We start from the raw sequence: 23,511 nt of genomic DNA on the forward strand, positions 1-23,511 counted from the left end.
CTTTCTTTCGTTCTGAACAACTGTTAGTGTTTTCTGCAGCGAGGCAAATACGATTCTGCACCACAATGGGAACACTTCTCCTTCCCAGGCACAGAGAAGGTGCTAGCAGGGAATTCTCTGCCTGCCTTTCCCCAGTGCTCTGCAAGCTCTCCAGGGCAACAGCAAATGTGGGGCTCTGTGCTTTCTTTTGTTCTGAAAAAGTGTTAGTGTTTTCTGCGGAAAAGCGATTCTGCGCAACATTGGGAACACTTCTCGTTCCCAGGCACAGAGAAGGTGCTAGCAGGGAATTCTCTGCCTGCCTTTCCCCAGTGCTCTGCAAGCTCTCCAGGGCAACAGCAAATGTGGGGCTCTGTGCTTTCTTTCGTTCTGAACAAGTTTTAGTGTTTTCTGCAGCGACGCAAATACGATTCTGCGCAACAATGGGAACACTTCTCCTTCCCAGGCACAGAGAAGGTGCTAGCAGGGAATTCTCTGCCTGCCTTTCCCCAGTGCTCTGCAAGCTCTCCAGGGCAACAGCAAATGTGGGGCTCTGTGCTTTCTTTCGTTCTGAAAAAGTGTTAGTGTTTTCTGGAGAGAAGCGATTCTGCGCAACAATGGGAACACTTCTCCTTCCCAGGCACAGAGAAGGTGCTAGCAGGGAATTCTCTGCCTGCCTATCCCCAGTGCTCTGCAAGCTCTCCAGGGCAACAGCAAATGTGGGGCTCTGTGCTTTCTTTCGTTCTGAAAAAGTGTTATTGTATTCTGCGGAAAAGCGATTCTGTGCAACAATGGGAACACTTCTGCTTCCCAGGCACAGAGAAGGTGCTAGCAGGGAATTCTCTGCCTGCCTTTCCCCAGTGCTCTGCAAGCTCTCCAGGGCAACAGCAAATGTGGGGCTCTGTGCTTTCTTTCGTTCTGAACAAGTTTTAGTGTTTTCTGCAGCGACGCAAATGCCATTCTGCGCAACAATGGGAACACTTCTCCTTCCCAGGCACAGAGAAGGTGCTAGCAGGGAATTCTCTGCCTGCCTTTCCCCAGTGCTCGGCAAGCTCTCCAGGGCAACAGCAACTGTGGGGCTCTGTGCTTTCTTTCATTCTGAAAAAGTGTTAGTGTTTTCTGGAGAGAAGCGATTCTGCGCAACAATGGGAACACTTCTCCTTCCCAGACACAGAGAAAGTGCTAGCAGGGAATTCTCTGCCTGCCTTTCCCCAGTGCTCTGCAAGCTCTCCAGGGCAACAGCAAATGTGGGGCTCTGTGCTTTCTTTCGTTCTGAAAAAGTGTTATTTTTTTTCTGCGGAAAAGCGATTCTGTGCAACAATGGGAACACTTCTGCTTCCCAGGCACAGAGAAGGTGCTAGCAGGGAATTCTCTGCCTGCCTTTCCCCAGTGCTCTGCAAGCTCTCCAGGGCAACAGCAAATGTGGGGCTCTGTGCTTTCTTTCATTCTGAAAAAGTGTTAGTGTTTTCTGCAGCGACGCAAATGCCATTCTGCGCAACAATGGGAACACTTCTCCTTCCCAGGCACAGAGAAGGTGCTAGCAGGGAATTCTCTGCCTGCCTTTCCCCAGTGCTCTGCAAGCTCTCCAGGGCAACAGCAAATGTGGGGCTCTGTGCTTTCTTTCTTTCTGAAAAAGTGTTAGTGTTTTCAGTGGAAAAGCGATTCTGCGCAACATTGGGAACACTTCTCCTTCCCAGGCACAGAGAAAGTGCTAGCAGGGAATTCTCTGCCTGCCTTTCCCCAGTGCTCTGCAAGCTCTCCAGGGCAACAGCAAATGTGGGGCTCTGTGCTTTCTTTCGTTCTGAACAAGTTTTAGTGTTTTCTGCAGCGACGCAAATACGATCCTGCGCAACAATGGGAACACTTCTCCTTCCCAGGCACAGAGAAGGTGCTAGCAGGGAATTCTCTGCCTGCCTTTCCCCAGTGCTCTGCAAGCTCTCCAGGGCAACAGCAAATGTGGGGCTCTGTGCTTTCTTTCGTTCTGAACAAGTGTTAGTGTTTTCAGCGGAAAAGCCATTCTGCGCAACAATGGGAACACTTCTCCTTCCCAGGCACAGAGAAGGTGCTAGCAGGGAATTCTCTGCCTGCCTTTCCCCAGCGCTCTGCAAGCTCTCCAGGGCAACAGCAAATGTGGGGCTCTGTGCTTTCTTTCGTTCTGAACAAGTTTTAGTGATTTCTGCAGCGACGCAAATACGATTCTGTGCAACAATGTGAACACTTCTCCTTCCCAGGCACAGAGAAGTTGCTAGAAGGAAATTCTCTGCCTGCCTTTCCCCAGTGCTCTGCAAGCTCTCCAGGGCAACAGCAAATGTGGGGCTCTGTGCTTTCTTTCATTCTGAACAAGTGTTAGTATTTTCAGCGGAAAAGCAATTCTGCGCAACAATGGGAACACTTCTCCTTCCCAGGCACAGAGAAGCTGCTAGCAGGGAATTCTCTGCCTGCCTTTCCCCAGTGCTCTGCAAGCTCTCCAGGGCAACAGCAAATGTGGGGCTCTGTGCTTTCTTTCGTTCTGAACAAGTTTTAGTGTTTTCTGCAGCGACGCAAATACGATTCTGCGCAACATTGGGAACACTTCTCCTTCCCAGGCACAGAGAAGGTGCTAGCAGGGAATTCTCTGCCTGCCTTTCCCCAGTGCTCTGCAAGCTCTCCAGGAGAACAGCAAATGTGGGGCTCTGTGCTTTCTTTTGTTCTGAAAAAGTGTTATTGTATTCTGCGGAAAAGCGATTCTGTGCAACAATGGGAACACTTCTCCTTCCCAGGCACAGAGAAGGTGCTAGCAGGGAATTCTCTGCCTGCCTTTCCCCAGTGCTCTGCAAGCTCTCCAGGGCAACAGCAAATGTGGGGCTCTGTGCTTTCTTTCGTTCTGAACAAGTTTTAGTGTTTTCTGCAGCGACGCAAATACGATTCTGCGCAACAATGGGAACACTTCTCCTTCCCAGGCACAGAGAAGGTACTAGCAGGGAATTCTCTGCCTGCCTTTCCCCAGTGCTCTGCAAGCTCTCCAGGGCAACAGCAAATGTGGGGCTCTGTGCTTTCTTTCGTTCTGAACAAGTGTTAGTGTTTTCAGCGGAAAAGCCATTCTGTGCAACAATGGGAACACTTCTCCTTCCCAGGCACAGAGAAGGTGCTAGCAGGGAATTCTCTGCCTGCCTTTCCCCAGCGCTCTGCAAGCTCTCCAGGGCAACAGCAAATGTGGGGCTCTGTGCTTTCTTTCGTTCTGAACAAGTTTTAGTGATTTCTGCAGCGACGCAAATACGATTCTGCGCAACAATGCGAACACTTCTCCTTCCCAGGCACAGAGAAGTTGCTAGAAGGAAATTCTCTGCCTGCCTTTCCCCAGTGCTCTGCAAGCTCTCCAGGGCAACAGCAAATGTGGGGCTCTGTGCTTTCTTTCATTCTGAACAAGTGTTAGTGTTTTCTGCGGAAAAGCAATTCTGCGCAACAATGGGAACACTTCTCCTTCCCAGGCACAGAGAAGGTGCTAGCAGGGAATTCTCTGCCTGCCTTTCCCCAGTGCTCTGCAAGCTCTCCAGGGCAACAGGAAATGTGGGGCTCTGTGCTTTCTTTCGTTCTGAACAACTGTTAGTGTTTTCTGCGGAAAAGCGATTCTGCGCAACATTGGGAACACTTCTCGTTCCCAGGCACAGAGAAGGTGCTAGCAGGGAATTCTCTGCCTGCCTTTCCCCAGTGCTCTGCAAGCTCTCCAGGGCAACAGCAAATGTGGGGCTCTGTGCTTTCTTTCGTTCTGAACAAGTTTTAGTGTTTTCTGCAGCGACGCAAATACGATTCTGCGCAACAATGGGAACACTTCTCCTTCCCAGGCACAGAGAAGGTGCTAGCAGGGAATTCTCTGCCTGCCTTTCCCCAGTGCTCTGCAAGCTCTCCAGGGCAACAGCAAATGTGGGGCTCTGTGCTTTCTTTCGTTCTGAAAAAGTGTTAGTGTTTTCTGGAGAGAAGCGATTCTGCGCAACAATGGGAACACTTCTCCTTCCCAGGCACAGAGAAGGTGCTAGCAGGGAATTCTCTGCCTGCCTATCCCCAGTGCTCTGCAAGCTCTCCAGGGCAACAGCAAATGTGGGGCTCTGTGCTTTCTTTCGTTCTGAAAAAGTGTTATTTTTTTTCTGCGGAAAAGCGATTCTGTGCAACAATGGGAACACTTCTGCTTCCCAGGCACAGAGAAGGTGCTAGCAGGGAATTCTCTGCCTGCCTTTCCCCAGTGCTCTGCAAGCTCTCCAGGGCAACAGCAAATGTGGGGCTCTGTGCTTTCTTTCGTTCTGAACAAGTTTTAGTGTTTTCTGCAGCGACGCAAATGCCATTCTGCGCAACAATGGGAACACTTCTCCTTCCCAGGCACAGAGAAGGTGCTAGCAGGGAATTCTCTGCCTGCCTTTCCCCAGTGCTCGGCAAGCTCTCCAGGGCAACAGCAACTGTGGGGCTCTGTGCTTTCTTTCATTCTGAAAAAGTGTTAGTGTTTTCTGGAGAGAAGCGATTCTGCGCAACAATGGGAACACTTCTCCTTCCCAGACACAGAGAAAGTGCTAGCAGGGAATTCTCTGCCTGCCTTTCCCCAGTGCTCTGCAAGCTCTCCAGGGCAACAGCAACTGTGGGGCTCTGTGCTTTCTTTCGTTCTGAAAAAGTGTTATTTTTTTTCTGCGGAAAAGCGATTCTGTGCAACAATGGGAACACTTCTGCTTCCCAGGCACAGAGAAGGTGCTAGCAGGGAATTCTCTGCCTGCCTTTCCCCAGTGCTCTGCAAGCTCTCCAGGGCAACAGCAAATGTGGGGCTCTGTGCTTTCTTTCATTCTGAAAAAGTGTTAGTGTTTTCTGCAGCGACGCAAATGCCATTCTGCGCAACAATGGGAACACTTCTCCTTCCCAGGCACAGAGAAGGTGCTAGCAGGGAATTCTCTGCCTGCCTTTCCCCAGTGCTCTGCAAGCTCTCCAGGGCAACAGCAAATGTGGGGCTCTGTGCTTTCTTTCTTTCTGAAAAAGTGTTAGTGTTTTCAGTGGAAAAGCGATTCTGCGCAACATTGGGAACACTTCTCCTTCCCAGGCACAGAGAAAGTGCTAGCAGGGAATTCTCTGCCTGCCTTTCCCCAGTGCTCTGCAAGCTCTCCAGGGCAACAGCAAATGTGGGGCTCTGTGCTTTCTTTCATTCTGAAAAAGTGTTAGTGTTTTCTGCAGCGACGCAAATGCCATTCTGCGCAACAATGGGAACACTTCTCCTTCCCAGGCACAGAGAAGGTGCTAGCAGGGAATTCTCTGCCTGCCTTTCCCCAGTGCTCTGCAAGCTCTCCAGGGCAACAGCAAATGTGGGGCTCTGTGCTTTCTTTCGTTCTGAACAAGTTTTAGTGTTTTCTGCAGCGACGCAAATACGATTCTGCGCAACATTGGGAACACTTCTCCTTCCCAGGCACAGAGAAGGTGCTAGCAGGGAATTCTCTGCCTGCCTTTCCCCAGTGCTCTGCAAGCTCTCCAGGAGAACAGCAAATGTGGGGCTCTGTGCTTTCTTTCGTTCTGAAAAAGTGTTATTGTATTCTGCGGAAAAGCGATTCTGTGCAACAATGGGAACACTTCTCCTTCCCAGGCACAGAGAAGGTGCTAGCAGGGAATTCTCTGCCTGCCTTTCCCCAGTGCTCTGCAAGCTCTCCAGGGCAACAGCAAATGTGGGGCTCTGTGCTTTCTTTCGTTCTGAACAAGTTTTAGTGTTTTCTGCAGCGACGCAAATACGATTCTGCGCAACAATGGGAACACTTCTCCTTCCCAGGCACAGAGAAGGTACTAGCAGGGAATTCTCTGCCTGCCTTTCCCGAGTGCTCTGCAAGCTCTCCAGGGCAACAGAAAATGTGGGGCTCTGCGCTTTCTTTCGTTCTGAACAAGTGTTAGTGTTTTCAGCGGAAAAGCCATTCTGCGCAACAATGGGAACACTTCTCCTTCCCAGGCACAGAGAAGGTGCTAGCAGGGAATTCTCTGCCTGCCTTTCCCCAGCGCTCTGCAAGCTCTCCAGGGCAACAGCAAATGTGGGGCTCTGTGCTTTCTTTCGTTCTGAACAAGTTTTAGTGATTTCTGCAGCGACGCAAATACGATTCTGCGCAACAATGCGAACACTTCTCCTTCCCAGGCACAGAGAAGTTGCTAGCAGGGAATTCTCTGCCTGCCTTTCCCCAGTGCTCTGCAAGCTCTCCAGGGCAACAGCAAATGTGGGGCTCTGTGCTTTCTTTTGTTCTGAAAAAGTGTTAGTGTTTTCTGCGGAAAAGCGATTCTGCGCAACATTGGGAACACTTCTCGTTCCCAGGCACAGAGAAGGTGCTAGCAGGGAATTCTCTGCCTGCCTTTCCCCAGTGCTCTGCAAGCTCTCCAGGGCAACAGCAAATGTGGGGCTCTGTGCTTTCTTTCGTTCTGAACAAGTTTTAGTGTTTTCTGCAGCGACGCAAATACGATTCTGCGCAACAATGGGAACACTTCTCCTTCCCAGGCACAGAGAAGGTGCTAGCAGGGAATTCTCTGCCTGCCTTTCCCCAGTGCTCTGCAAGTTCTCCAGGGCAACAGCAAATGTGGGGCTCTGTGCTTTCTTTCGTTCTGAAAAAGTGTTAGTGTTTTCTGGAGAGAAGCGATTCTGCGCAACAATGGGAACACTTCTCCTTCCCAGGCACAGAGAAGGTGCTAGCAGGGAATTCTCTGCCTGCCTATCCCCAGTGCTCTGCAAGCTCTCCAGGGCAACAGCAAATGTGGGGCTCTGTGCTTTCTTTCGTTCTGAAAAAGTGTTATTGTATTCTGCGGAAAAGCGATTCTGTGCAACAATGGGAACACTTCTGCTTCCCAGGCACAGAGAAGGTGCTAGCAGGGAATTCTCTGCCTGCCTTTCCCCAGTGCTCTGCAAGCTCTCCAGGGCAACAGCAAATGTGGGGCTCTGTGCTTTCTTTCGTTCTGAACAAGTTTTAGTGTTTTCTGCAGCGACGCAAATGCCATTCTGCGCAACAATGGGAACACTTCTCCTTCCCAGGCACAGAGAAGGTGCTAGCAGGGAATTCTCTGCCTGCCTTTCCCCAGTGCTCGGCAAGCTCTCCAGGGCAACAGCAACTGTGGGGCTCTGTGCTTTCTTTCATTCTGAAAAAGTGTTAGTGTTTTCTGGAGAGAAGCGATTCTGCGCAACAATGGGAACACTTCTCCTTCCCAGACACAGAGAAAGTGCTAGCAGGGAATTCTCTGCCTGCCTTTCCCCAGTGCTCTGCAAGCTCTCCAGGGCAACAGCAAATGTGGGGCTCTGTGCTTTCTTTCGTTCTGAAAAAGTGTTATTTTTTTTCTGCGGAAAAGCGATTCTGTGCAACAATGGGAACACTTCTGCTTCCCAGGCACAGAGAAGGTGCTAGCAGGGAATTCTCTGCCTGCCTTTCCCCAGTGCTCTGCAAGCTCTCCAGGGCAACAGCAAATGTGGGGCTCTGTGCTTTCTTTCATTCTGAAAAAGTGTTAGTGTTTTCTGCAGCGACGCAAATGCCATTCTGCGCAACAATGGGAACACTTCTCCTTCCCAGGCACAGAGAAGGTGCTAGCAGGGAATTCTCTGCCTGCCTTTCCCCAGTGCTCTGCAAGCTCTCCAGGGCAACAGCAAATGTGGGGCTCTGTGCTTTCTTTCTTTCTGAAAAAGTGTTAGTGTTTTCAGTGGAAAAGCGATTCTGCGCAACATTGGGAACACTTCTCCTTCCCAGGCACAGAGAAAGTGCTAGCAGGGAATTCTCTGCCTGCCTTTCCCCAGTGCTCTGCAAGCTCTCCAGGGCAACAGCAAATGTGGGGCTCTGTGCTTTCTTTCATTCTGAAAAAGTGTTAGTGTTTTCTGCAGCGACGCAAATGCCATTCTGCGCAACAATAGGAACACTTCTCCTTCCCAGGCACAGAGAAGGTGCTAGCAGGGAATTCTCTGCCTGCCTTTCCCCAGTGCTCTGCAAGCTCTCCAGGGCAACAGCAAATGTGGGGCTCTGTGCTTTCTTTCGTTCTGAACAAGTTTTAGTGTTTTCTGCAGCGACGCAAATACGATTCTGCGCAACATTGGGAACACTTCTCCTTCCCAGGCACAGAGAAGGTGCTAGCAGGGAATTCTCTGCCTGCCTTTCCCCAGTGCTCTGCAAGCTCTCCAGGAGAACAGCAAATGTGGGGCTCTGTGCTTTCTTTCGTTCTGAAAAAGTGTTATTGTATTCTGCGGAAAAGCGATTCTGTGCAACAATGGGAACACTTCTCCTTCCCAGGCACAGAGAAGGTGCTAGCAGGGAATTCTCTGCCTGCCTTTCCCCAGTGCTCTGCAAGCTCTCCAGGGCAACAGCAAATGTGGGGCTCTGTGCTTTCTTTCGTTCTGAACAAGTTTTAGTGTTTTCTGCAGCGACGCAAATACGATTCTGCGCAACAATGGGAACACTTCTCCTTCCCAGGCACAGAGAAGGTACTAGCAGGGAATTCTCTGCCTGCCTTTCCCGAGTGCTCTGCAAGCTCTCCAGGGCAACAGAAAATGTGGGGCTCTGTGCTTTCTTTCGTTCTGAACAAGTGTTAGTGTTTTCAGCGGAAAAGCCATTCTGCGCAACAATGGGAACACTTCTCCTTCCCAGGCACAGAGAAGGTGCTAGCAGGGAATTCTCTGCCTGCCTTTCCCCAGCGCTCTGCAAGCTCTCCAGGGCAACAGCAAATGTGGGGCTCTGTGCTTTCTTTCGTTCTGAACAAGTTTTAGTGATTTCTGCAGCGACGCAAATACGATTCTGCGCAACAATGCGAACACTTCTCCTTCCCAGGCACAGAGAAGTTGCTAGCAGGGAATTCTCTGCCTGCCTTTCCCCAGTTCTCTGCAAGCTCTCCAGGGCAACAGCAAATGTGGGGCTCTGTGCTTTCTTTCGTTCTGAACAAGTTTTAGTGTTTTCTGCAGCGACGCAAATACGATTCTGCGCAACAATGGGAACACTTCTCCTTCCCAGGCACAGAGAAGGTACTAGCAGGGAATTCTCTGCCTGCCTTTCCCCAGTGCTCTGCAAGCTCTCCAGGGCAACAGAAAATGTGGGGCTCTGTGCTTTCTTTCGTTCTGAACAAGTGTTAGTGTTTTCAGCGGAAAAGCCATTCTGCGCAACAATGGGAACACTTCTCCTTCCCAGGCACAGAGAAGGTGCTAGCAGGGAATTCTCTGCCTGCCTTTCCCCAGCGCTCTGCAAGCTCTCCAGGGCAACAGCAAATGTGGGGCTCTGTGCTTTCTTTCGTTCTGAACAAGTTTTAGTGATTTCTGCAGCGACGCAAATACGATTCTGCGCAACAATGCGAACACTTCTCCTTCCCAGGCACAGAGAAGTTGCTAGAAGGAAATTCTCTGCCTGCCTTTCCCCAGTGCTCTGCAAGCTCTCCAGGGCAACAGCAAATGTGGGGCTCTGTGCTTTCTTTCATTCTGAACAAGTGTTAGTGTTTTCTGCGGAAAAGCAATTCTGCGCAACAATGGGAACACTTCTCCTTCCCAGGCACAGAGAAGGTGCTAGCAGGGAATTCTCTGCCTGCCTTTCCCCAGTGCTCTGCAAGCTCTCCAGGGCAACAGCAAATGTGGGGCTCTGTGCTTTCTTTCGTTCTGAACAACTGTTAGTGTTTTCTGCGGAAAAGCGATTCTGCGCAACATTGGGAACACTTCTCGTTCCCAGGCACAGAGAAGGTGCTAGCAGGGAATTCTCTGCCTGCCTTTCCCCAGTGCTCTGCAAGCTCTCCAGGGCAACAGCAAATGTGGGGCTCTGTGCTTTCTTTCGTTCTGAACAAGTTTTAGTGTTTTCTGCAGCGACGCAAATACGATTCTGCGCAACAATGGGAACACTTCTCCTTCCCAGGCACAGAGAAGGTGCTAGCAGGGAATTCTCTGCCTGCCTTTCCCCAGTGCTCTGCAAGCTCTCCAGGGCAACAGCAAATGTGGGGCTCTGTGCTTTCTTTCGTTCTGAAAAAGTGTTAGTGTTTTCTGGAGAGAAGCGATTCTGCGCAACAATGGGAACACTTCTCCTTCCCAGGCACAGAGAAGGTGCTAGCAGGGAATTCTCTGCCTGCCTATCCCCAGTGCTCTGCAAGCTCTCCAGGGCAACAGCAAATGTGGGGCTCTGTGCTTTCTTTCGTTCTGAAAAAGTGTTATTTTTTTTCTGCGGAAAAGCGATTCTGTGCAACAATGGGAACACTTCTGCTTCCCAGGCACAGAGAAGGTGCTAGCAGGGAATTCTCTGCCTGCCTTTCCCCAGTGCTCTGCAAGCTCTCCAGGGCAACAGCAAATGTGGGGCTCTGTGCTTTCTTTCGTTCTGAACAAGTGTTAGTGTTTTCTGCAGCGACGCAAATGCCATTCTGCGCAACAATGGGAACACTTCTCCTTCCCAGGCACAGAGAAGGTTCTAGCAGGGAATTCTCTGCCTGCCTTTCCCCAGTGCTCGGCAAGCTCTCCAGGGCAACAGCAACTGTGGGGCTCTGTGCTTTCTTTCATTCTGAAAAAGTGTTAGTGTTTTCTGGAGAGAAGCGATTCTGCGCAACAATGGGAACACTTCTCCTTCCCAGACACAGAGAAAGTGCTAGCAGGGAATTCTCTGCCTGCCTTTCCCCAGTGCTCTGCAAGCTCTCCAGGGCAACAGCAAATGTGGGGCTCTGTGCTTTCTTTCGTTCTGAAAAAGTGTTATTTTTTTTCTGCGGAAAAGCGATTCTGTGCAACAATGGGAACACTTCTGCTTCCCAGGCACAGAGAAGGTGCTAGCAGGGAATTCTCTGCCTGCCTTTCCCCAGTGCTCTGCAAGCTCTCCAGGGCAACAGCAAATGTGGGGCTCTGTGCTTTCTTTCATTCTGAAAAAGTGTTAGTGTTTTCTGCAGCGACGCAAATGCCATTCTGCGCAACAATGGGAACACTTCTCCTTCCCAGGCACAGAGAAGGTGCTAGCAGGGAATTCTCTGCCTGCCTTTCCCCAGTGCTCTGCAAGCTCTCCAGGGCAACAGCAAATGTGGGGCTCTGTGCTTTCTTTCTTTCTGAAAAAGTGTTAGTGTTTTCAGTGGAAAAGCGATTCTGCGCAACATTGGGAACACTTCTCCTTCCCAGGCACAGAGAAAGTGCTAGCAGGGAATTCTCTGCCTGCCTTTCCGCAGTGCTCTGCAAGCTCTCCAGGGCAACAGCAAATGTGGGGCTCTGTGCTTTCTTTCATTCTGAAAAAGTGTTAGTGTTTTCTGCAGCGACGCAAATGCCATTCTGCGCAACAATGGGAACACTTCTCCTTCCCAGGCACAGAGAAGGTGCTAGCAGGGAATTCTCTGCCTGCCTTTCCCCAGTGCTCTGCAAGCTCTCCAGGGCAACAGCAAATGTGGGGCTCTGTGCTTTCTTTCGTTCTGAACAAGTTTTAGTGTTTTCTGCAGCGACGCAAATACGATTCTGCGCAACATTGGGAACACTTCTCCTTCCCAGGCACAGAGAAGGTGCTAGCAGGGAATTCTCTGCCTGCCTTTCCCGAGTGCTCTGCAAGCTCTCCAGGGCAACAGCAAATGTGGGGCTCTGTGCTTTCTTTCGTTCTGAAAAAGTGTTATTGTATTCTGCGGAAAAGCGATTCTGTGCAACAATGGGAACACTTCTCCTTCCCAGGCACAGAGAAGGTGCTAGCAGGGAATTCTCTGCCTGCCTTTCCCCAGTGCTCTGCAAGCTCTCCAGGGCAACAGCAAATGTGGGGCTCTGTGCTTTCTTTCGTTCTGAACAACTGTTAGTGTTTTCTGCAGCGAGGCAAATACGATTCTGCACCACAATGGGAACACTTCTCCTTCCCAGGCACAGAGAAGGTGCTAGCAGGGAATTCTCTGCCTGCCTTTCCCCAGTGCTCTGCAAGCTCTCCAGGGCAACAGCAAATGTGGGGCTCTGTGCTTTCTTTTGTTCTGAAAAAGTGTTAGTGTTTTCTGCGGAAAAGCGATTCTGCGCAACATTGGGAACACTTCTCGTTCCCAGGCACAGAGAAGGTGCTAGCAGGGAATTCTCTGCCTGCCTTTCCCCAGTGCTCTGCAAGCTCTCCAGGGCAACAGCAAATGTGGGGCTCTGTGCTTTCTTTCGTTCTGAACAAGTTTTAGTGTTTTCTGCAGCGACGCAAATACGATTCTGCGCAACAATGGGAACACTTCTCCTTCCCAGGCACAGAGAAGGTGCTAGCAGGGAATTCTCTGCCTGCCTTTCCCCAGTGCTCTGCAAGCTCTCCAGGGCAACAGCAAATGTGGGGCTCTGTGCTTTCTTTCGTTCTGAAAAAGTGTTAGTGTTTTCTGGAGAGAAGCGATTCTGCGCAACAATGGGAACACTTCTCCTTCCCAGGCACAGAGAAGGTGCTAGCAGGGAATTCTCTGCCTGCCTATCCCCAGTGCTCTGCAAGCTCTCCAGGGCAACAGCAAATGTGGGGCTCTGTGCTTTCTTTCGTTCTGAAAAAGTGTTATTGTATTCTGCGGAAAAGCGATTCTGTGCAACAATGGGAACACTTCTGCTTCCCAGGCACAGAGAAGGTGCTAGCAGGGAATTCTCTGCCTGCCTTTCCCCAGTGCTCTGCAAGCTCTCCAGGGCAACAGCAAATGTGGGGCTCTGTGCTTTCTTTCGTTCTGAACAAGTTTTAGTGTTTTCTGCAGCGACGCAAATGCCATTCTGCGCAACAATGGGAACACTTCTCCTTCCCAGGCACAGAGAAGGTGCTAGCAGGGAATTCTCTGCCTGCCTTTCCCCAGTGCTCTGCAAGCTCTCCAGGGCAACAGCAAATGTGGGGCTCTGTGCTTTCTTTCATTCTGAAAAAGTGTTAGTGTTTTCTGGAGAGAAGCGATTCTGCGCAACAATGGGAACACTTCTCCTTCCCAGACACAGAGAAAGTGCTAGCAGGGAATTCTCTGCCTGCCTTTCCCCAGTGCTCTGCAAGCTCTCCAGGGCAACAGCAAATGTGGGGCTCTGTGCTTTCTTTCGTTCTGAAAAAGTGTTATTTTTTTTCTGCGGAAAAGCGATTCTGCGCAACAGTGCGAACACTTCTCCTTCGCAGGCACAGAGAAGGTGCTAGCAGGGAATTCTCTGCCTGCCTTTCCCCAGTGCTCTGCAAGCTCTCCAGGGCAACAGCAAATGTGGGGCTCTGTGCTTTCTTTCATTCTGAAAAAGTGTTAGTGTTTTCTGCAGCGACGCAAATGCCATTCTGCGCAACAATGGGAACACTTCTCCTTCCCAGGCACAGAGAAGGTGCTAGCAGGGAATTCTCTGCCTGCCTTTCCCCAGTGCTCTGCAAGCTCTCCAGGGCAACAGCAAATGTGGGGCTCTGTGCTTTCTTTCGTTCTGAAAAAGTGTTAGTGTTTTCAGTGGAAAAGCGATTCTGCGCAACATTGGGAACACTTCTCCTTCCCAGGCACAGAGAAAGTGCTAGCAGGGAATTCTCTGCCTGCCTTTCCCCAGTGCTCTGCAAGCTCTCCAGGGCAACAGCAAATGTGGGGCTCTGTGCTTTCTTTCATTCTGAAAAAGTGTTAGTGTTTTCTGCAGCGACGCAAATGCCATTCTGCGCAACAATGGGAACACTTCTCCTTCCCAGGCACAGAGAAGGTGCTAGCAGGGAATTCTCTGCCTGCCTTTCCCCAGTGCTCTGCAAGCTCTCCAGGGCAACAGCAAATGTGGGGCTCTGTGCTTTCTTTCGTTCTGAAAAAGTGTTAGTGTTTTCAGTGGAAAAGCGATTCTGCGCAACATTGGGAACACTTCTCCTTCCCAGGCACAGAGAAAGTGCTAGCAGGGAATTCTCTGCCTGCCTTTCCCCAGTGCTCTGCAAGCTCTCCAGGGCAACAGCAAATGTGGGGCTCTGTGCTTTCTTTCGTTCTGAACAAGTGTTAGTGTTTTCTGCGGAAAAGCGATTCTGCGCAACATTGGGAACACTTCTCCTTCCCAGGCACAGAGAAGGTGCTAGCAGGGAATTCTCTGCCTGCCTTTCCCCAGTGCTCTGCAAGCTCTCCAGGGCAACAGCAAATGTGGGGCTCTGTGCTTTCTTTCGTTCTGAACAAGTTTTAGTGTTTTCTGCAGCGACGCAAATACGATTCTGCGCAACATTGGGAACACTTCTCCTTCCCAGGCACAGAGAAGGTGCTAGCAGGGAATTCTCTGCCTGCCTTTAACCAGTGCTCTGCAAGCTCTCCAGGAGAACAGCAAATGTGGGGCTCTGTGCTTTCTTTTGTTCTGAAAAAGTGTTATTGTATTCTGCGGAAAAGCGATTCTGTGCAACAATGGGAACACTTCTCCTTCCCAGGCACAGAGAAGGTGCTAGCAGGGAATTCTCTGCCTGCCTTTCCCCAGTGCTCTGCAAGCTCTCCAGGGCAACAGCAAATGTGGGGCTCTGTGCTTTCTTTCGTTCTGAACAAGTTTTAGTGTTTTCAGCGGAAAAGCGATTCTGCGCAACAATGGGAACACTTCTCCTTCCCAGGCACAGAGAAGGTGCTAGCAGGGAATTCTCTGCCTGCCTTTCCCCAGTGCTCTGCAAGCTCTCCAGGGCAACAGAAAATGTGGGGCTCTGTGCTTTCTTTCGTTCTGAACAAGTGTTAGTGTTTTCAGCGGAAAAGCCATTCTGCGCAACAATGGAAACACTTCTCCTTCCCAGGCACAGAGAAGGTGCTAGCAGGGAATTCTCTGCCTGCCTTTCCCCAGTGCTCTGCAAGCTCTCCAGGGCAACAGAAAATGTGGGGCTCTGTGCTTTCTTTCGTTCTGAACAAGTTTTAGTGTTTTCTGCAGCGACGCAAATACGATTCTGCGCAACATTGGGAACACTTCTCCTTCCCAGGCATAGAGAAGGTGCTAGCAGGGAATTCTCTGCCTGCCTTTAACCAGTGCTCTGCAAGCTCTCCAGGGCAACAGCAAATGTGGGGCTCTGTGCTTTCTTTCGTTCTGAAAAAGTGTTAGTGTTTTCTGCAGCGACGCAAATGCCATTCTGCGCAACAATGGGAACACTTCTCCTTCCCAGGCACAGAGAAGGTGCTAGCATGGAATTCTCTGCCTGCCTTTCCCCAGTGCTCTGCAAGCTCTCCAGGGCAACAGCAAATGTGGGGCTCTGTGCTTTCTTTCTTTCTGAAAAAGTGTTAGTGTTTTCAGCGGAAAAGCGATTCTGCGCAACATTGGGAACACTTCTCCTTCCCAGGCACAGAGAAAGTGCTAGCAGGGAATTCTCTGCCTGCCTTTCCCCAGTGCTCTGCAAGCTCTCCAGGGCAACAGCAAATGTGGGGCTCTGTGCTTTCTTTCGTTCTGAAAAAGTGTTAGTGTTTTCTGCGGAAAAGCGATTCTGCGCAACATTGGGAACACTTCTCCCTCCCAGGCACAGAGAAGGTGCTAGCAGGGAATTCTCTGCCTGCCTTTCCCCAGTGCTCTGCAAGCTCTCCAGGGAAACAGCAAATGTGGGGCTCTGTGCTTTCTTTCGTTCTGAACAAGTTTTAGTGTTTTCTGCAGCGACGCAAATACGATTCTGCGCAACAATGGGAACACTTCTCCTTCCCAGGCACAGAGAAGGTGCTAGCAGGGAATTCTCTGCCTGCCTTTCCCCAGTGCTCTGCAAGCTCTCCAGGGCAACAGCAAATGTGGGGCTCTGTGCTTTCTTTCGTTCTGAACAAGTTTTAGTGTTTTCTGCAGCAACGCAAATACGATTCTGCGCAACATTGGGAACACTTCTCCTTCCCAGGCACAGAGAAGGTGCTAGCAGGGAATTCTCTGCCTGCCTTTCCCCAGTGCTCTGCAAGCTCTCCAGGGCAACAGCAAATGTGGGGCTCTGTGCTTTCTTTCGTTCTGAACAAGTTGTAGTGTTTTGTGGAGAGAAGCGATTCTGCGCAACAATGGGAACACTTCTCCTTTCCAGGCTCAGAGAAGGTACTACCAGGGAATTCTCTGCCTTCCTCTCCCCAGTGCTCTGCAAGCTCTCCAGGGCAACAGCAAATGTGGGGCTCTGTGCTTTCTTTCGTTCTGAAAAAGTGTTAGTGTTTTCTGCAGCGACGCAAATGCCATTCTGCGCAACAATGGAAACACTTCTCCTTCCCAGGCACAGAGAAGGTGCTAGCAGGGAATTCTCTGCCTGCCTTTCCCCAGTGCTCTGCAAGCTCTCCAGGGCAACAGCAAATGTGGGGCTCTGTGCTTTCTTTCGTTCTGAACAAGTTTTAGTGTTTTCTGCAGCGACGCAAATACGATTCTGCGCAACATTGGGAACACTTCTCCTTCCCAGGCACAGAGAAGGTGCTAGCAGGGAATTCTCTGCCTGCCTTTAACCAGTGCTCTGCAAGCTCTCCAGGAGAACAGCAAATGTGGGGCTCTGTGCTTTCTTTTGTTCTGAAAAAGTGTTATTGTATTCTGCGGAAAAGCGATTCTGTGCAACAATGGGAACACTTCTCCTTCCCAGGCACAGAGAAGGTGCTAGCAGGGAATTCTCTGCCTGCCTTTCCCCAGTGCTCTGCAAGCTCTCCAGGGCAACAGCAAATGTGGGGCTCTGTGCTTTCTTTCGTTCTGAACAAGTTTTAGTGTTTTCAGCGGAAAAGCGATTCTGCGCAACAATGGGAACACTTCTCCTTCCCAGGCACAGAGAAGGTGCTAGCAGGGAATTCTCTGCCTGCCTTTCCCCAGTGCTCTGCAAGCTCTCCAGGGCAACAGAAAATGTGGGGCTCTGTGCTTTCTTTCGTTCTGAACAAGTGTTAGAGTTTTCAGCGGAAAAGCCATTCTGCGCAACAATGGAAACACTTCTCCTTCCCAGGCACAGAGAAGGTGCTAGCAGGGAATTCTCTGCCTGCCTTTCCCCAGTGCTCTGCAAGCTCTCCAGGGCAACAGAAAATGTGGGGCTCTGTGCTTTCTTTCGTTCTGAACAAGTTTTAGTGTTTTCTGCAGCGACGCAAATACGATTCTGCGCAACATTGGGAACACTTCTCCTTCCCAGGCATAGAGAAGGTGCTAGCAGGGAATTCTCTGCCTGCCTTTAACCAGTGCTCTGCAAGCTCTCCAGGGCAACAGCAAATGTGGGGCTCTGTGCTTTCTTTCGTTCTGAAAAAGTGTTAGTGTTTTCTGCAGCGACGCAAATGCCATTCTGCGCAACAATGGGAACACTTCTCCTTCCCAGGCACAGAGAAGGTGCTAGCATGGAATTCTCTGCCTGCCTTTCCCCAGTGCTCTGCAAGCTCTCCAGGGCAACAGCAAATGTGGGGCTCTGTGCTTTCTTTCTTTCTGAAAAAGTGTTAGTGTTTTCAGCGGAAAAGCGATTCTGCGCAACATTGGGAACACTTCTCCTTCCCAGGCACAGAGAAAGTGCTAGCAGGGAATTCTCTGCCTGCCTTTCCCCAGTGCTCTGCAAGCTCTCCAGGGCAACAGCAAATGTGGGGCTCTGTGCTTTCTTTCGTTCTGAACAAGTTTTAGTGTTTTCTGCAGCGACGCAAATACGATTCTGCGCAACAATGGGAACACTTCTCCTTCCCAGGCACAGAGAAGGTGCTAGCAGGGAATTCTCTGCCTGCCTTTCCCCAGTGCTCTGCAAGCTCTCCAGGGCAACAGCAAATGTGGGGCTCTGTGCTTTCTTTCGTTCTGAACAAGTTTTAGTGTTTTCTGCAGCAACGCAAATACGATTCTGCGCAACATTGGGAACACTTCTCCTTCCCAGGCACAGAGAAGGTGCTAGCAGGGAATTCTCTGCCTGCCTTTCCCCAGTGCTCTGCAAGCTCTCCAGGGCAACAGCAAATGTGGGGCTCTGTGCTTTCTTTCGTTCTGAACAAGTTGTAGTGTTTTGTGGAGAGAAGCGATTCTGCGCAACAATGGGAACACTTCTCCTTTCCAGGCTCAGAGAAGGTACTACCAGGGAATTCTCTGCCTTCCTCTCCCCAGTGCTCTGCAAGCTCTCCAGGGCAACAGCAAATGTGGGGCTCTGTGCTTTCTTTCATTCTGAAAAAGTGTTAGTGTTTTCTGCAGCGACGCAAATGCCATTCTGCGCAACAATGGGAACACTTCTCCTTCCCAGGCACAGAGAAGGTGCTAGCAGGGAATTCTCTGCCTGCCTTTCCCCAGTGCTCTGCAAGCTCTCCAGGGCAACAGCAAATGTGGGGCTCTGTGCTTTCTTTCGTTCTGAAAAAGTGTTAGTGTTTTCAGTGGAAAAGCGATTCTGCGCAACATTGGGAACACTTCTCCTTCCCAGGCACAGAGAAAGTGCTAGCAGGGAATTCTCTGCCTGCCTTTCCCCAGTGCTCTGCAAGCTCTCCAGGGAAACAGCAAATGTGGGGCTCTGTGCTTTCTTTCGTTCTGAACAAGTTTTAGTGTTTTCTGCGGAAAAGCGATTCTGCGCAACATTGGGAACACTTCTCCTTCCCAGGCACAGAGAAGGTGCTAGCAGGGAATTCTCTGCCTGCCTTTCCCCAGTGCTCTGCAAGCTCTCCAGGGCAACAGCAAATGTGGGGCTCTGTGCTTTCTTTCGTTCTGAACAAGTTTTAGTGTTTTCTGCAGCGACGGAAATACGATTCTGCGCAACATTGGGAACACTTCTCCTTCCCAGGCACAGAGAAGGTGCTAGCAGGGAATTCTCTGCCTGCCTTTAACCAGTGCTCTGCAAGCTCTCCAGGAGAACAGCAAATGTGGGGCTCTGTGCTTTCTTTTGTTCTGAAAAAGTGTTATTGTATTCTGCGGAAAAGCGATTCTGTGCAACAATGGGAACACTTCTCCTTCCCAGGCACAGAGAAGGTGCTAGCAGGGAATTCTCTGCCTGCCTTTCCCCAGTGCTCTGCAAGCTCTCCAGGGCAACAGCAAATGTGGGGCTCTGTGCTTTCTTTCGTTCTGAAAAAGTGTTAGTGTTTTCTGGAGAGAAGCGATTCTGCGCAACAATGGGAACACTTCTCCTTCCCAGGCACAGAGAAGGTGCTAGCAGGGAATTCTCTGCCTGCCTATCCCCAGTGCTCTGCAAGCTCTCCAGGGCAACAGCAAATGTGGGGCTCTGTGCTTTCTTTCGTTCTGAAAAAGTGTTATTGTATTCTGCGGAAAAGCGATTCTGTGCAACAATGGGAACACTTCTGCTTCCCAGGCACAGAGAAGGTGCTAGCAGGGAATTCTCTGCCTGCCTTTCCCCAGTGCTCTGCAAGCTCTCCAGGGCAACAGCAAATGTGGGGCTCTGTGCTTTCTTTCGTTCTGAACAAGTTTTAGTGTTTTCTGCAGCGACGCAAATGCCATTCTGCGCAACAATGGGAACACTTCTCCTTCCCAGGCACAGAGAAGGTTCTAGCAGGGAATTCTCTGCCTGCCTTTCCCCAGTGCTCGGCAAGCTCTCCAGGGCAACAGCAACTGTGGGGCTCTGTGCTTTCTTTCATTCTGAAAAAGTGTTAGTGTTTTCTGGAGAGAAGCGATTCTGCGCAACAATGGGAACACTTCTCCTTCCCAGACACAGAGAAAGTGCTAGCAGGGAATTCTCTGCCTGCCTTTCCCCAGTGCTCTGCAAGCTCTCCAGGGCAACAGCAAATGTGGGGCTCTGTGCTTTCTTTCGTTCTGAAAAAGTGTTATTTTTTTTCTGCGGAAAAGCGATTCTGTGCAACAATGGGAACACTTCTGCTTCCCAGGCACAGAGAAGGTGCTAGCAGGGAATTCTCTGCCTGCCTTTCCCCAGTGCTCTGCAAGCTCTCCAGGGCAACAGCAAATGTGGGGCTCTGTGCTTTCTTTCATTCTGAAAAAGTGTTAGTGTTTTCTGCAGCGACGCAAATGCCATTCTGCGCAACAATGGGAACACTTCTCCTTCCCAGGCACAGAGAAGGTGCTAGCAGGGAATTCTCTGCCTGCCTTTCCCCAGTGCTCTGCAAGCTCTCCAGGGCAACAGCAAATGTGGGGCTCTGTGCTTTCTTTCTTTCTGAAAAAGTGTTAGTGTTTTCAGTGGAAAAGCGATTCTGCGCAACATTGGGAACACTTCTCCTTCCCAGGCACAGAGAAAGTGCTAGCAGGGAATTCTCTGCCTGCCTTTCCGCAGTGCTCTGCAAGCTCTCCAGGGCAACAGCAAATGTGGGGCTCTGTGCTTTCTTTCATTCTGAAAAAGTGTTAGTGTTTTCTGCAGCGACGCAAATGCCATTCTGCGCAACAATGGGAACACTTCTCCTTCCCAGGCACAGAGAAGGTGCTAGCAGGGAATTCTCTGCCTGCCTTTCCCCAGTGCTCTGCAAGCTCTCCAGGGCAACAGCAAATGTGGGGCTCTGTGCTTTCTTTCGTTCTGAACAAGTTTTAGTGTTTTCTGCAGCGACGCAAATACGATTCTGCGCAACATTGGGAACACTTCTCCTTCCCAGGCACAGAGAAGGTGCTAGCAGGGAATTCTCTGCCTGCCTTTCCCGAGTGCTCTGCAAGCTCTCCAGGGCAACAGCAAATGTGGGGCTCTGTGCTTTCTTTCGTTCTGAAAAAGTGTTATTGTATTCTGCGGAAAAGCGATTCTGTGCAACAATGGGAACACTTCTCCTTCCCAGGCACAGAGAAGGTGCTAGCAGGGAATTCTCTGCCTGCCTTTCCCCAGTGCTCTGCAAGCTCTCCAGGGCAACAGCAAATGTGGGGCTCTGTGCTTTCTTTCGTTCTGAACAACTGTTAGTGTTTTCTGCAGCGAGGCAAATACGATTCTGCACCACAATGGGAACACTTCTCCTTCCCAGGCACAGAGAAGGTGCTAGCAGGGAATTCTCTGCCTGCCTTTCCCCAGTGCTCTGCAAGCTCTCCAGGGCAACAGCAAATGTGGGGCTCTGTGCTTTCTTTTGTTCTGAAAAAGTGTTAGTGTTTTCTGCGGAAAAGCGATTCTGCGCAACATTGGGAACACTTCTCGTTCCCAGGCACAGAGAAGGTGCTAGCAGGGAATTCTCTGCCTGCCTTTCCCCAGTGCTCTGCAAGCTCTCCAGGGCAACAGCAAATGTGGGGCTCTGTGCTTTCTTTCGTTCTGAACAAGTTTTAGTGTTTTCTGCAGCGACGCAAATACGATTCTGCGCAACAATGGGAACACTTCTCCTTCCCAGGCACAGAGAAGGTGCTAGCAGGGAATTCTCTGCCTGCCTTTCCCCAGTGCTCTGCAAGCTCTCCAGGGCAACAGCAAATGTGGGGCTCTGTGCTTTCTTTCGTTCTGAAAAAGTGTTAGTGTTTTCTGGAGAGAAGCGATTCTGCGCAACAATGGGAACACTTCTCCTTCCCAGGCACAGAGAAGGTGCTAGCAGGGAATTCTCTGCCTGCCTATCCCCAGTGCTCTGCAAGCTCTCCAGGGCAACAGCAAATGTGGGGCTCTGTGCTTTCTTTCGTTCTGAAAAAGTGTTATTGTATTCTGCGGAAAAGCGATTCTGTGCAACAATGGGAACACTTCTGCTTCCCAGGCACAGAGAAGGTGCTAGCAGGGAATTCTCTGCCTGCCTTTCCCCAGTGCTCTGCAAGCTCTCCAGGGCAACAGCAAATGTGGGGCTCTGTGCTTTCTTTCGTTCTGAACAAGTTTTAGTGTTTTCTGCAGCGACGCAAATGCCATTCTGCGCAACAATGGGAACACTTCTCCTTCCCAGGCACAGAGAAGGTGCTAGCAGGGAATTCTCTGCCTGCCTTTCCCCAGTGCTCTGCAAGCTCTCCAGGGCAACAGCAAATGTGGGGCTCTGTGCTTTCTTTCATTCTGAAAAAGTGTTAGTGTTTTCTGGAGAGAAGCGATTCTGCGCAACAATGGGAACACTTCTCCTTCCCAGACACAGAGAAAGTGCTAGCAGGGAATTCTCTGCCTGCCTTTCCCCAGTGCTCTGCAAGCTCTCCAGGGCAACAGCAAATGTGGGGCTCTGTGCTTTCTTTCGTTCTGAAAAAGTGTTATTTTTTTTCTGCGGAAAAGCGATTCTGCGCAACAGTGCGAACACTTCTCCTTCGCAGGCACAGAGAAGGTGCTAGCAGGGAATTCTCTGCCTGCCTTTCCCCAGTGCTCTGCAAGCTCTCCAGGGCAACAGCAAATGTGGGGCTCTGTGCTTTCTTTCATTCTGAAAAAGTGTTAGTGTTTTCTGCAGCGACGCAAATGCCATTCTGCGCAACAATGGGAACACTTCTCCTTCCCAGGCACAGAGAAGGTGCTAGCAGGGAATTCTCTGCCTGCCTTTCCCCAGTGCTCTGCAAGCTCTCCAGGGCAACAGCAAATGTGGGGCTCTGTGCTTTCTTTCGTTCTGAAAAAGTGTTAGTGTTTTCAGTGGAAAAGCGATTCTGCGCAACATTGGGAACACTTCTCCTTCCCAGGCACAGAGAAAGTGCTAGCAGGGAATTCTCTGCCTGCCTTTCCCCAGTGCTCTGCAAGCTCTCCAGGGCAACAGCAAATGTGGGGCTCTGTGCTTTCTTTCATTCTGAAAAAGTGTTAGTGTTTTCTGCAGCGACGCAAATGCCATTCTGCGCAACAATGGGAACACTTCTCCTTCCCAGGCACAGAGAAGGTGCTAGCAGGGAATTCTCTGCCTGCCTTTCCCCAGTGCTCTGCAAGCTCTCCAGGGCAACAGCAAATGTGGGGCTCTGTGCTTTCTTTCGTTCTGAAAAAGTGTTAGTGTTTTCAGTGGAAAAGCGATTCTGCGCAACATTGGGAACACTTCTCCTTCCCAGGCACAGAGAAAGTGCTAGCAGGGAATTCTCTGCCTGCCTTTCCCCAGTGCTCTGCAAGCTCTCCAGGGCAACAGCAAATGTGGGGCTCTGTGCTTTCTTTCGTTCTGAACAAGTGTTAGTGTTTTCTGCGGAAAAGCGATTCTGCGCAACATTGGGAACACTTCTCCTTCCCAGGCACAGAGAAGGTGCTAGCAGGGAATTCTCTGCCTGCCTTTCCCCAGTGCTCTGCAAGCTCTCCAGGGCAACAGCAAATGTGGGGCTCTGTGCTTTCTTTCGTTCTGAACAAGTTTTAGTGTTTTCTGCAGCGACGCAAATACGATTCTGCGCAACATTGGGAACACTTCTCCTTCCCAGGCACAGAGAAGGTGCTAGCAGGGAATTCTCTGCCTGCCTTTAACCAGTGCTCTGCAAGCTCTCCAGGAGAACAGCAAATGTGGGGCTCTGTGCTTTCTTTTGTTCTGAAAAAGTGTTATTGTATTCTGCGGAAAAGCGATTCTGTGCAACAATGGGAACACTTCTCCTTCCCAGGCACAGAGAAGGTGCTAGCAGGGAATTCTCTGCCTGCCTTTCCCCAGTGCTCTGCAAGCTCTCCAGGGCAACAGCAAATGTGGGGCTCTGTGCTTTCTTTCGTTCTGAACAAGTGTTAGTGTTTTCTGCGGAAAAGCGATTCTGCGCAACATTGGGAACACTTCTCCTTCCCAGGCACAGAGAAGGTGCTAGCAGGGAATTCTCTGCCTGCCTTTCCCCAGTGCTCTGCAAGCTCTCCAGGGCAACAGCAAATGTGGGGCTCTGTGCTTTCTTTCGTTCTGAACAAGTTTTAGTGTTTTCTGCAGCGACGCAAATACGATTCTGCGCAACATTGGGAACACTTCTCCTTCCCAGGCACAGAGAAGGTGCTAGCAGGGAATTCTCTGCCTGCCTTTAACCAGTGCTCTGCAAGCTCTCCAGGAGAACAGCAAATGTGGGGCTCTGTGCTTTCT

Source organism: Strix aluco, chromosome 5, assembly GCF_031877795.1.
Source record: "Strix aluco isolate bStrAlu1 chromosome 5, bStrAlu1.hap1, whole genome shotgun sequence".
Lineage (NCBI taxonomy): Eukaryota > Metazoa > Chordata > Aves > Strigiformes > Strigidae > Strix > Strix aluco.